Raw genomic sequence first — 10613 nt, 5'->3', positions numbered from 1 at the left:
GTGTGTGTGTGTGTGTGTGTGTGTGTGTGTGTGTGTGTGTGTGTGTGTGTACAATCAGAAAATTTCAGAAACTATCTAGTTCAGTTTGCACTTGAGTTGGAAAACTCTCTTACAAGATCCCTCACAAATGGTCACCCAACTTTTCTTTGGAGAGCCCTAGTGAAGGGGAAGCCACTGTAATCATCAGCTAGCATTGCTGCAGAGATTTCAGGTTTGTAAAGTGCTTTATAGATATTATCTCATTTGATCTTCACAACAACCCTGGGAGGTAGGTCCTATTATCATCGCCATTTTTCAGATAAGGAAACTGAGGCAGGCTGAGAGAGCTTCATTGACTCACCCAGGGTCACCCTGGTTTATAAGCAGTAACTTAGACCTTCCTGCCTTCCAGGGACCAGTGCTCTGTCTATCCACTGTGACATTTAGGAGTCAATAGCTAGGCGCTGAGCAGCCATCATCGCCTGATGCGGCCCAGTACTCTGGACAGCTCTCATTGTTGGGATTTCCCCCCTGACCCCTAGTGGGAATTTACTCTTGGCATTTTCCACCCAGAATGTTCTGGATTCAACTCTAGAACCAAACAGAATGTGTTTTTTGTTGTTCAATCATTTTAGTCATGTCTGACTCATCATGATCCCATTGGGGATTTTCCTGGCAAAGATCCTGTAGTGGCTCGACATTTTCTTCTCCAGCTCATTTTATAGATGAAGAAACTGAGGTCAACAGGATAAAGTGACTTGCTCAGGGTCACATAGATAATGTGAGAGGCCAGATTTGAATTCAGAAAGAGGAATCTTCCTGACTTCAAGCCCAGCACTGTATCCCCTGTGCCACCTAACTTGCCCTCTTTTTTTTTTTTTTACATGAAAACCCTTTGAATACTTGCAGGCAACTACCATGCTCCATCCCTCACCCACAGGTTAATATATCCTAAGTGCCATCAGTAGAACCTCCCATGATATGGCCTTAATATCATGGACTTCATCATCCTAGCTGGTCACTCTCCAACTTGACAGCATCCTCCCTAAAATGTGGTGCCCAGAATTGAACACTATTTCCAGTCATACTGTGTTTATGCCTAGGGAGGTATCATGGTGTACTGGACTTGGGATCAGAGGACCTGGGCCAGAGCCTCGACTCTCCTACTTCCTCTTGGTGTGACTTTGGGCTCGTGGTCACATCACCTTTCAAGGTCTTGGTTTTCTCATCCATCAAAAGAAGGTGCTGGGGTGGATAGATTCATACCTATCTACATCTCAATAAAAGGTTCATCATAGACATTTAGGACACTGATGGCCCTGGAGTATCTTCACCCTCACTCCCATACCCATCCTCCTGCCTGGAATGCCTTTCCCTGGCTTCATCTCAGCCTCCTGGCTTTCCCAGCTGCCTTCAAGTCTCAGCAAAAAATCCCTCCTACAAGAAGCCTTTCTTGAGCTCTCTTAAATCTAGTACCTCCATCTATTCATTATCTCTAATTTATCCTCTCTAGATCTTATTTGTATATGGTTGTTTGCATGTTGTATTTCTCCTTACACTGTGAGCTCCTTGAAGGTTGCAATAATCTTTTTTCTTTCTTTATAATTCCAGCACTTAACATTGCAATGAAATAAATGTTTATTGACTTCTAACTGACTGAAATCATTTACGAGAATAAGAGAGCTCTAAACTGGGGTCCTTGCAAAATCCACTTCCATATTGGTCATTGTTGTAAGAGCAAAGTACTAACATAACCAATACCCCCAAATAAAACCAAAGATACACTGATGTGAAAGATGACTCCAAGAGTTCTTTCTCTGGAAGAGGACAGCATTCTCTGTCATCAGGCTTTCAGGATTGTCCCAGATCACTGCATTGCAGAGAGTAGCCAAGTTTTCACAGATAATCATCATCCAATATTGCTATTACTGTGTACGGTGTTCTCCCAGTTCTGCTTACTTCACTCTGCATCAGTTCATGAAGATCTTTCCAACTTTTTCTGAAATCATCTTGCTTATCATTTCTTATAATACAATAGTCTTCCATCACCAACATGTCCCACAATTTGTTCAGCCATTTCCCAATTGGTGGATACCTCCTCAATTTTCAATTCTTTGCTACCACCAAAAAAAAGCTGCTATAAATATTTTTGTACAAGTAGGCCCTTCCCTTTTTTTAAAATAAATCTTTGGGATACAGACCCAGGAGTGGTATTAGTTCCAAATTGCCCTCTAGGATGGCTGGATCAGTTCACAACTCCACCAACAATGCATTAGTGTCCTAATTTTGCCATATCCCCTCTGTAAGGGTTAAATTTAATGGTAGGATAATAATTTTATGAAATTATGTGGTTGCCAATATTTATTATATGTTGAGTCAGAAATTTATTTACAAATATTTACAAAATGGAGAGGAAACAATAAAGTAGAGAAATGTGAAGAGGATAGAGAGGTTATCTATCTTAATCCAGGCAGAGATTAAGTAGCTTTCAACCAAGAAGGCTGGTAGTGAGTAACCACACAGCTTCCTCCAAGATGGAAGCTAGTCACTCCAGAAACGAGGAAAGGAGTTAGTCTTTCACTCACCCCACGAAGTAATCCAAGAGTCAGAGTCCAAGATGAAGCCAAGCTCCAAGCCCCTGATCCTAGCCAATTTGAGAGACATTTTAAAATTTTTTGATAATTATTTTTAAATTATTGGTTTCTTTTGTAGTCCTATATATTTCCTTTTTATTCATCTATGTTTTTAAGCCCTTACCTTCTTCTTTGAATCAATACTAAGTATTGGTTCCAAGGCAGAAGAATGGTAAGAACTAAGCAATTGAGATTAAGGTCTTGCCCATGGTCATAGCAAGTAAGTGTATACAGTCAAATTTGAACCCAGACCCTCCTATCTTCAGATCTGGCTCTCAATCCACTGAGCCCCTTAGCTGCCCCCTTTTTGCCCATTTAAAAATATCATTCTGAGAAAAGATTCATGGGTGTCACCAGACTGCCACAGGGATTTGGGACACCAAAAAAGAAAAAAAGGTTCAGAACCCTAGCAATGGTCAAAGAAACCATTTAGGGTGGTCATCTTTGGGATATTCAGAATATACTCAAATTTTTTTTCTTTAAAATAGGAAATAGATTATAACCAGTTCAACCTCCACTTATTCAAAGAATGAGAGACAGATGAATAGTAGAGTGGAAAGAGACTTGGGTTAAAATCTCAGACTGGCCACTTAATAGCTATGTGATCATGGACAAGTCAAACCTCAGTTCTTCCCCTACTGTTCTGGTCCTCAGATGGAGGTTTGGACAAGATGCCTTTGATGGAGTTGAGTTCCAGATGAACTCTATCCTTGGATGCCAAAAGAATTGGCAGCTGTGATTGCAGTCCCACTGTCAATGACAGTTGAATGAATGATCATGGGAAATGGCAGCAGTGGCCCAAGGTTGGAGAAAGACAAATTTTGTCCCAATATACAAAAAAAAAAAAGGAAAGAGGACATTGCTAGAGAACTATAGATTAGTGGACTTGATTTCTTTTCCTGAGAAAATTCTAGAACAGATTACTAAAGAAATAGTTGGCAAATAACTAGAAAGGGAAGCAGTGATTCAGCGAACCAATGTGGCCTCATCAGAACAGGTCAGAACCAACTAACTCCATTCTCCCTGCCCTTTTTTAACCCTTTTCTTTTGTATTTTTTTTAAACTCATACCTTCCTTCTTAGAATAAATCCTGTGTATTGGTTCCAAAATAGAAGAGTGTTAAGGACTAGATAATGGGGGTTAAATGACTTGCCCAGGGTCACACACACATAGCTAGGAAGTATCTGAGATCAGATTTGAACCCAGGACTCCCCATCTCAAGACCTGGTTCTCAATCCACTGAGCTACCGAGCTACTCTCTACCTTCTGTCTTAGTATCAATTCTTTTTTTTTTAAACCCTTACCTTCCGCCTTAGAATCAATACTGTGTATTGGTTCCCAGGCAGAAGAGTGGTAAGGGTAGGCATTGGGGGTCAAGTGACTTGCCCAGGGTCACACAGCTGGGAAGTGGCTGAGGCCAGATTTGAACCTAGGACCTCCCGTCTCTAGGCCTGGTTCTCACTCCACTGAGCTACCCAGCTGCCCCCTTTAGCATCAATTCTAAAACAGAAGAGTGGGAAGGGTTAGGCAATCAGGGTTAAGAGACTTACTCAGAATCACTCCATTCCCTTTTTGAATGAGATGATCAAATTAGTGATTAATTATTAAATTAGTAATAATGGCATTATTAAATCAAAATAGTAATATAATAATAATATTAGTAATATTAATAAAATAGACTATTAAAACTTGAAAGATCCTAGAGGCCATCTAGTCTGACCCCCTCATTTTTTAGACAAGGAAACTGAGGTTCAAAGAGATTAAGTGACTTGTCCAGGGTTGCAGAGCCTGTAAGGACCAAAGGCAAAGGTTCAAACCTAGGTCCTCCTGCTCCATTTGCAGCACTTTCTCAAATATAGTTTGTCTAGATTTGAGCAAAGCTTTCGATAAAATAAAATAAAAAATAAAATGATAATCGTGGGGAGAAGATTGAGAGATGATAAGACAATCAGAAGAATTCAGCACTGGTTGGACATCTAAGCCCAAAGAGCAGCTGTTAGTCAATCATTCTCTCAGTGGGTGGATAAACCAGCATTCATGAAGTATTTCCCGCGCTACAGCACCAGGGTAAATGGCTGGAGCACACAGAAGAAGCAGAGATGATCCCTGTCCTCAAGGAGCTTATATTCTAATAGGGGAACAACTTCATGCAGCCTAGGCAGAGGGCGCGTTCCAGGGAGCAGCACCAGTGTCTGGGAGGCGGGTGGAGGAGGGAAAGGACTCCTGTAGACAAAGAGAGCCCTTGAACCGAATCTTCAAGTTAATGGAACAAAAATGGAATGGAAGAGCATTTACGAAACGCCTAAACATGAAAGCTACAAATAGAAAAGCATCTCGTTGTCAGTGTGGCTCAGTGTCAGCGTGGCAGCAGGTCTCTAGGGTGGTGTCGTGGGGATCTCGGCTTGCTGCTGGGGGAGTTTAACTCTTTTACTCTCTTTTACTTTTACTTAACTCTTTACTATCAATGCCTTGGATAAAGGGATAGACAGAATGGATCTTACATTTGAATTTAATCGGATGGAATTTAGTGGGAACAAATGTCATATCTTCTATCGGGGCAGGAAAATAATCCACTTCCCCTGTACTAGTTGGGGGAAGGACACTCAGGCAGTCAGTCAATAAACAAGAATTAAGTAGTAAGAGTGAAGTTCTCCAAAGACAGGTGCTCCATTAATGCCTTTCGCTGTTCAATGGGTGCCTTATAAATGGAAAGATTCAGATTTAGAACTAGAAAGAATCTTGAAGGATCCCTAGTCCAACTGCTGCATTTTACAGACCAGGAAACTGAGGTAGAGAGATAAGTGCCTTAGCCAAGGCCACACAGATGACATGGTGTTGTAGGATGGCATTTGACTCAGGGAAGATGTGGGTTCAAATCCAAGCTCTGCCATTGATTATCTGTGCAACCTCACAGTAAAAAAGCAGTTCCTGCTCTCAGGGAATTCCTAGAGTAAAGGGAAAGACAACAGGTAAACAACTGGCCAGACTAGATTTAGACAGTATAAGCTAGAGATAATCAACAGGGAAGACACCAGAAAACTAAAGGCAACTAGAAAGGCTTCTTGTAGAAGGAAGGATTTTATCTGGGACCTGAAGGAAAATGAGAAGACCGAGAGATGGAAATGAAGAGGGAGAGAATTCCAACGAGGGGGATGGCCACTGAAAATGCCTCAGATTGGGAGATGGAGTGTCTGGTTCAAGGCACAGCAAAGAGATGAGGGTCACTGGATCCCAAAGTATTTTCAGAGAATGGGGAGCAATGTATATGAAGACTTGGAAAAGTAGGAGAGAAGCAGGGTGTGAGGGGCTCTGAACATCGAACAGAGGGTTTATATTTGATGAAGGTGATAGGGAGCCAGTGGTGTTTATGGAGTAGGAGAGTGACAGATATGCAATTTACGAGCACTTTGACAGCTGAGTAAAGGATGGCCTGGAGGAGTTAAACAGTTGTTCTGAAAAAAAAGATCTGGGGACTTTAGTGTACTGAAACTCAGTGTGAATCAGGAATGTGATAGACTGGCCAAAGACACCTAATGGGTACCCTAATTGGGCAGAGAGGCACAGTTTCCAGGCCATAGTCTCACTGTGAGACCTCAACTGGATTACTGTGTTAATGGCTAAAGAAGGACATTGATGAGTTTGGGAGAGCAACAGGGGTGATGAAGAGCCTTGAGGACAGATGAGAGAGACTGATTGAAGCAAATGGGCATATTAAGGCTGGAGAAGAGACAATTTAGGAGGAATGTGATTGGTTGGCAAGTAGAGGAGGGATGCTTCTGTTTGGTCTCAGTAAGGACACCGAGGTTGAAGTTGCAAAGCAAAGGGCAGCTGGGTGGCTCAGTGGACTGAGAGACAGGAAGTCCTAAATTCAAATCTGATCTTAGATACTTTCTAGCTGTGTGACCCTGGACAAGTCACTTGACCCCTATTGCCTAGCCCTTACCGGTTTTTTGCCTTGGAACCAATATATAGTATTGACTCTAGGAAGGAAGGTAAGGGTTTAAAAAAAGAAAACAAGAAGTTGCAAAGCAGGAAATTTTGGCTCGATGCCAGAGTAAACTTCCTGTCAATGAAAGCAGTCCCCAAAAGGAATGGGCTGACTCCAGAGGGGAAGGATTTTTCCTTGTCAGAGGTCTTTGAGCAGAAGTGCAGCAGCCCCTGGTTAGGCATATGAAGGGATTCCTTTCCCATAAGAGCTGAAGTATATGACTGCTGAGGTCCCTTCTGACTCCCAAATCCTTTTTGACTCCGTAACCTTGGATGTCCCTTCTCTATTTAGACAGATGATGGGGAAGGTGGAAGTTGATAGGTGGGCGAAAGTTAAGTGATCCAGATTTAGAGCCAGAAAGGATTTTAAAGGATACTTAAATCAACCCCTGCCTTTTAGAAACCAGGAAACCGAGGTAGAGAGATAAATGACTTACTCAAGGCCACACAGACAGCCCAATGTCTTAGCATTGCAATGGACTCAGAAGATGAGGGTTCCAATCCCAGCTCTGCCATTGGTTACCTGTGTGACCTTGCAGGAAGTCATTTCATCTCAATGGATTTCAGTCTCTCCTCTGAAAAATGGAATATAGATAGAATCATCCATTTAGAGCCAGAAAGGGCCTTAGAGGTCATCGTCATGTCCAACCTCTTTATTTTAAAGACTACAAAGGAAAGTGAGACCTGGGAGGTTAAGTAGAATTTCACAGCTAGTAGTAGGAAGTGACAGATCTGGAATTCGAACTCAGGTCCTCTGACTACAAATCCAACATTTTTTTCCACTGCAAATGTGAGAATTCCTCTTCTGTGTAATTTACAACGTTGTTGTGAGACTCAAAAGATGTGACGTGTGAAAAGCACTGTGTCCACTGGAAAGTATTGAATAATACTTGGGCAACTTTGGACTCGTTTAACTTGGGGGGACCTCAGTTTCCTCATCTATAAAATTCCCCCTCTCCTCCTCTCGGCTTCCTTGTCTTCTCTGTATTCCTTCAGGTCCCAACCAAAGTCTCATCACCTACAGGAAACTTTTCCTGATCTCCCTTAACGCAAGTGCCTTTCCTCAGACACCGTCTCCAGGTTTTCCTGTTCCCATCATGTTTGTCCATGGCCGTTTCCATGTTGTCTCCCCTGTCGGACTGTGAGTTCCTGGAGGGAAGGGGCTGACTTATGCCTTTCTGTGTATCCTCAGCATTTAGCCTAGTATTTGGCACATGTGCCTTAAAAAATATAAATAAACCCTCACCTTCCATCTTAGAGTCAATACTGTGTTTTTGGTTCCAAGGCAGAAGAGCGGTGAGGAGTAGGCAATAAGGGTTAAGTGACTTGTTCAGGGTCACACAGCTCAAAAATGTCTGAGGCCAGATTTGAACCCAAGAACCTCCTGACTCCAGGCTTGGTGCTCTTTCCATTATAATTCGCTATGGATTGGCAAAGCTATCTTGGCAAAGTAAAGTAAGAGTAAGTAGTCTCAGAATGAGAGCTTAGAGGTTCCTCTCTGATTAACATGCACAAGCTTTATTTAGTATATGAATATCGCAATATCTTTTTCTTTCTTTCTTTTTTTAATATCTTTTTCTTTGGAAGCTCGCAGGCACTTTCCTGTGCTCAGCCCGGCTGGCTTCTGGAGAGTCAGGTGAAAGGAAACAAGTATTTCCAAAACAGTTTTATTTTTTAAGTATGACCTGATGTCAGGAAGAACTCAAGAATTCTGAGTTCCAATCCAGCCTCAGCCACATACTAGCTGTGTGAATCTGGACAAGTGCCTTTACCCTGTTTGCCTCAGTTTCTTCATAAAGTAAACTGGAGAAGGAAATGGCAAACCACTCCAGCATCTTTTCGAGAAGACCCAATGCAGTTACGAAGAGTCAGACACAACTGACGTGACCCAACAATAACTGTGCCAGGTGCTGTACTAAGTGATGGGGCTACAAAGAAAGCTAAAGAAATAGACAGCATCCAAAGGGAGGGAGCTGCTAAAATAGGGCCACAGGAAGAGGGATGAAAGTACCTGGGAGGGGTGGTGAGGAGCTGGAAGCCAGGAACAGGGCAGGAAGCAGGATGAAGGATGGATGTCCTGATCCCTTTCACCAAACAGAGATTTCAGGAAGAACTCATCAGCGGAAGGACAGGCAGGCCTTACAAGAGCATGTGCCCTGTTTGAGAAGGCCCCAGGATTGACTGGAGGTTTAAGGGTGAGGAGTCCGGCTGCTGAGGGACAATACAGGAGGAGGAGGGTGGTTTGGAAGTCCAAGAGCCAGGAACAGGACCGGGAGGGGAGACATTGCTGTGATCCAATAAAATAAAAACAAAAAAACTAACTTTCCTATAATAGAATCATGTGGATGTTAGAACTGGAAGAGGTCATGAAAGGTCCCAATCTTCTCATTTTACAGATGGTGAAACTGAGGCTCAGGCAGAGGACAAAGCACTTCCTTAAAGTAAGAAGATCTGTGCTCTAAGTCTAGCCCTGATACTTAACTAGTGTTATGTTCAGTCATTTCAGTTAAAACCCCGTTTGGGGTTTTCTTGGCAAAGATACTGGAATGGTTTGCCATCTCTTTCTCCTGTTCTCAAAAGGGGAAATGGGAGTCCAACAGGGTTAAGTGACTTGCCCAAGGTCACAAGGTGAATAAGTGTCTAAGGCCAGATTTGAACTCAATAAAATGGGTCTCCCTGACTCCAGGCTTGGCACTCTCTCCACTGTGTCCCTAGCTGCCTTAACTATTATTCCTTGACACGTACAGAAACAACATTATTTATATAATCACCTACATAAATGCCACCCCATAACTTAGGCATCCTTTGCTCTATTTTAGAGATCACAGATTCCGAGCTGGGGCTGTGAGTATGTTTGGGGGAGCAAGTCTGGTGGGCTTCGGGGGTCTTCTAGCCCTAATCCTAATCCTAATACTGGAGAAGAACACCTAATAGAGAATTGAAAGGGAGGAGGAGGAGAGAAGGCACTCACTGAGGGCACAATGGAGAAGGCCCAAGCATCAGAGGAGGATAAAGGGGTTTGGTATGGATGGCTTGAGCAAGTCCTCCAGTGGCGGTTGAGAGAAGCCACTAATCAGAAGAGGGAGACACGAGAGAGATCTTGCAGGGTGAGAAGACTTCAGGGGCGAGGGCAGAAAGGAGGCAGCAGCAAATTACCCGTCTACTATTTATACCCACCCCAATGGGGTCATGAAGACCGAAACAACAATCACAACAACATTCACACCCACTGGCGCTCGCTTACACCCTTAATTCAATCAAAGCCTCTATCCAAGTACAGTATACACAAAGAGACATATATACTCTTTCACACCCACTGGGAAGACACTGATATATCCCTTCTCCCACACAGACACATAAGAACAATCAACTTTGTATAGAAGAAAAAGCCCAGAACTGGGAATCACAAAACCCAGATTCAAATCCCAGGTCACCTGGGCAACCCTAGGAGAAGCCCTTTGTTCTTCTGGGCCTAAAGTGAAAAGTGCACTGGGGCTGCTAAGTGGTTCAGTGGATAGAGTACCAGGCCTGGAAGAGGGATGACCTGGGTTCTAATCTGATCTCAGACACTTCCTAGATGTGTGACTCTGGACAAGTGACTTAACCCCGTTTGCCTAGCTCTTGTCTTTCTGTCTTTGAGTTGTTACTTAAACAGAGAGAAAGGGAAAGAAAGACAGAAAGGAAAAGAGAGAGAGAGAGAGAGAAAGAGAGAGAGAGAGAGAGAGGAGAGAAAGGGAGGAAGGAGGGAAGGAAAAGAGAAAGAGAAGGAAGGAAGGAGCAGGAGAGAGGGAGAGAGAAAAAAAGGGAAGTTGGGATGGAGAGAGTGAGAAAGGAATGGAGGGAAGAAAAGAGGGAGGGAAGGAAGGAGAGGAGAAAAGTAGAGGAAAGAAAGAAAGAAAGGAAGGAAGGAAGGAAGGAAGGAAGGAAGGAAGAAAGAAAGAAAGAAAGAAAGAAAGAAAGAAAGAAAGAAAGAAAGAAAGAAAGAAAGAAAGAAAGAAAGAAAGAAAGAAAGAA

The sequence above is a fragment of the Gracilinanus agilis genome, chromosome 3, assembly GCF_016433145.1.
Source record: "Gracilinanus agilis isolate LMUSP501 chromosome 3, AgileGrace, whole genome shotgun sequence".
In the NCBI taxonomy this organism is placed as follows: domain Eukaryota; kingdom Metazoa; phylum Chordata; class Mammalia; order Didelphimorphia; family Didelphidae; genus Gracilinanus; species Gracilinanus agilis.
Note: the sequence above shows the minus strand (reverse complement) of the source record.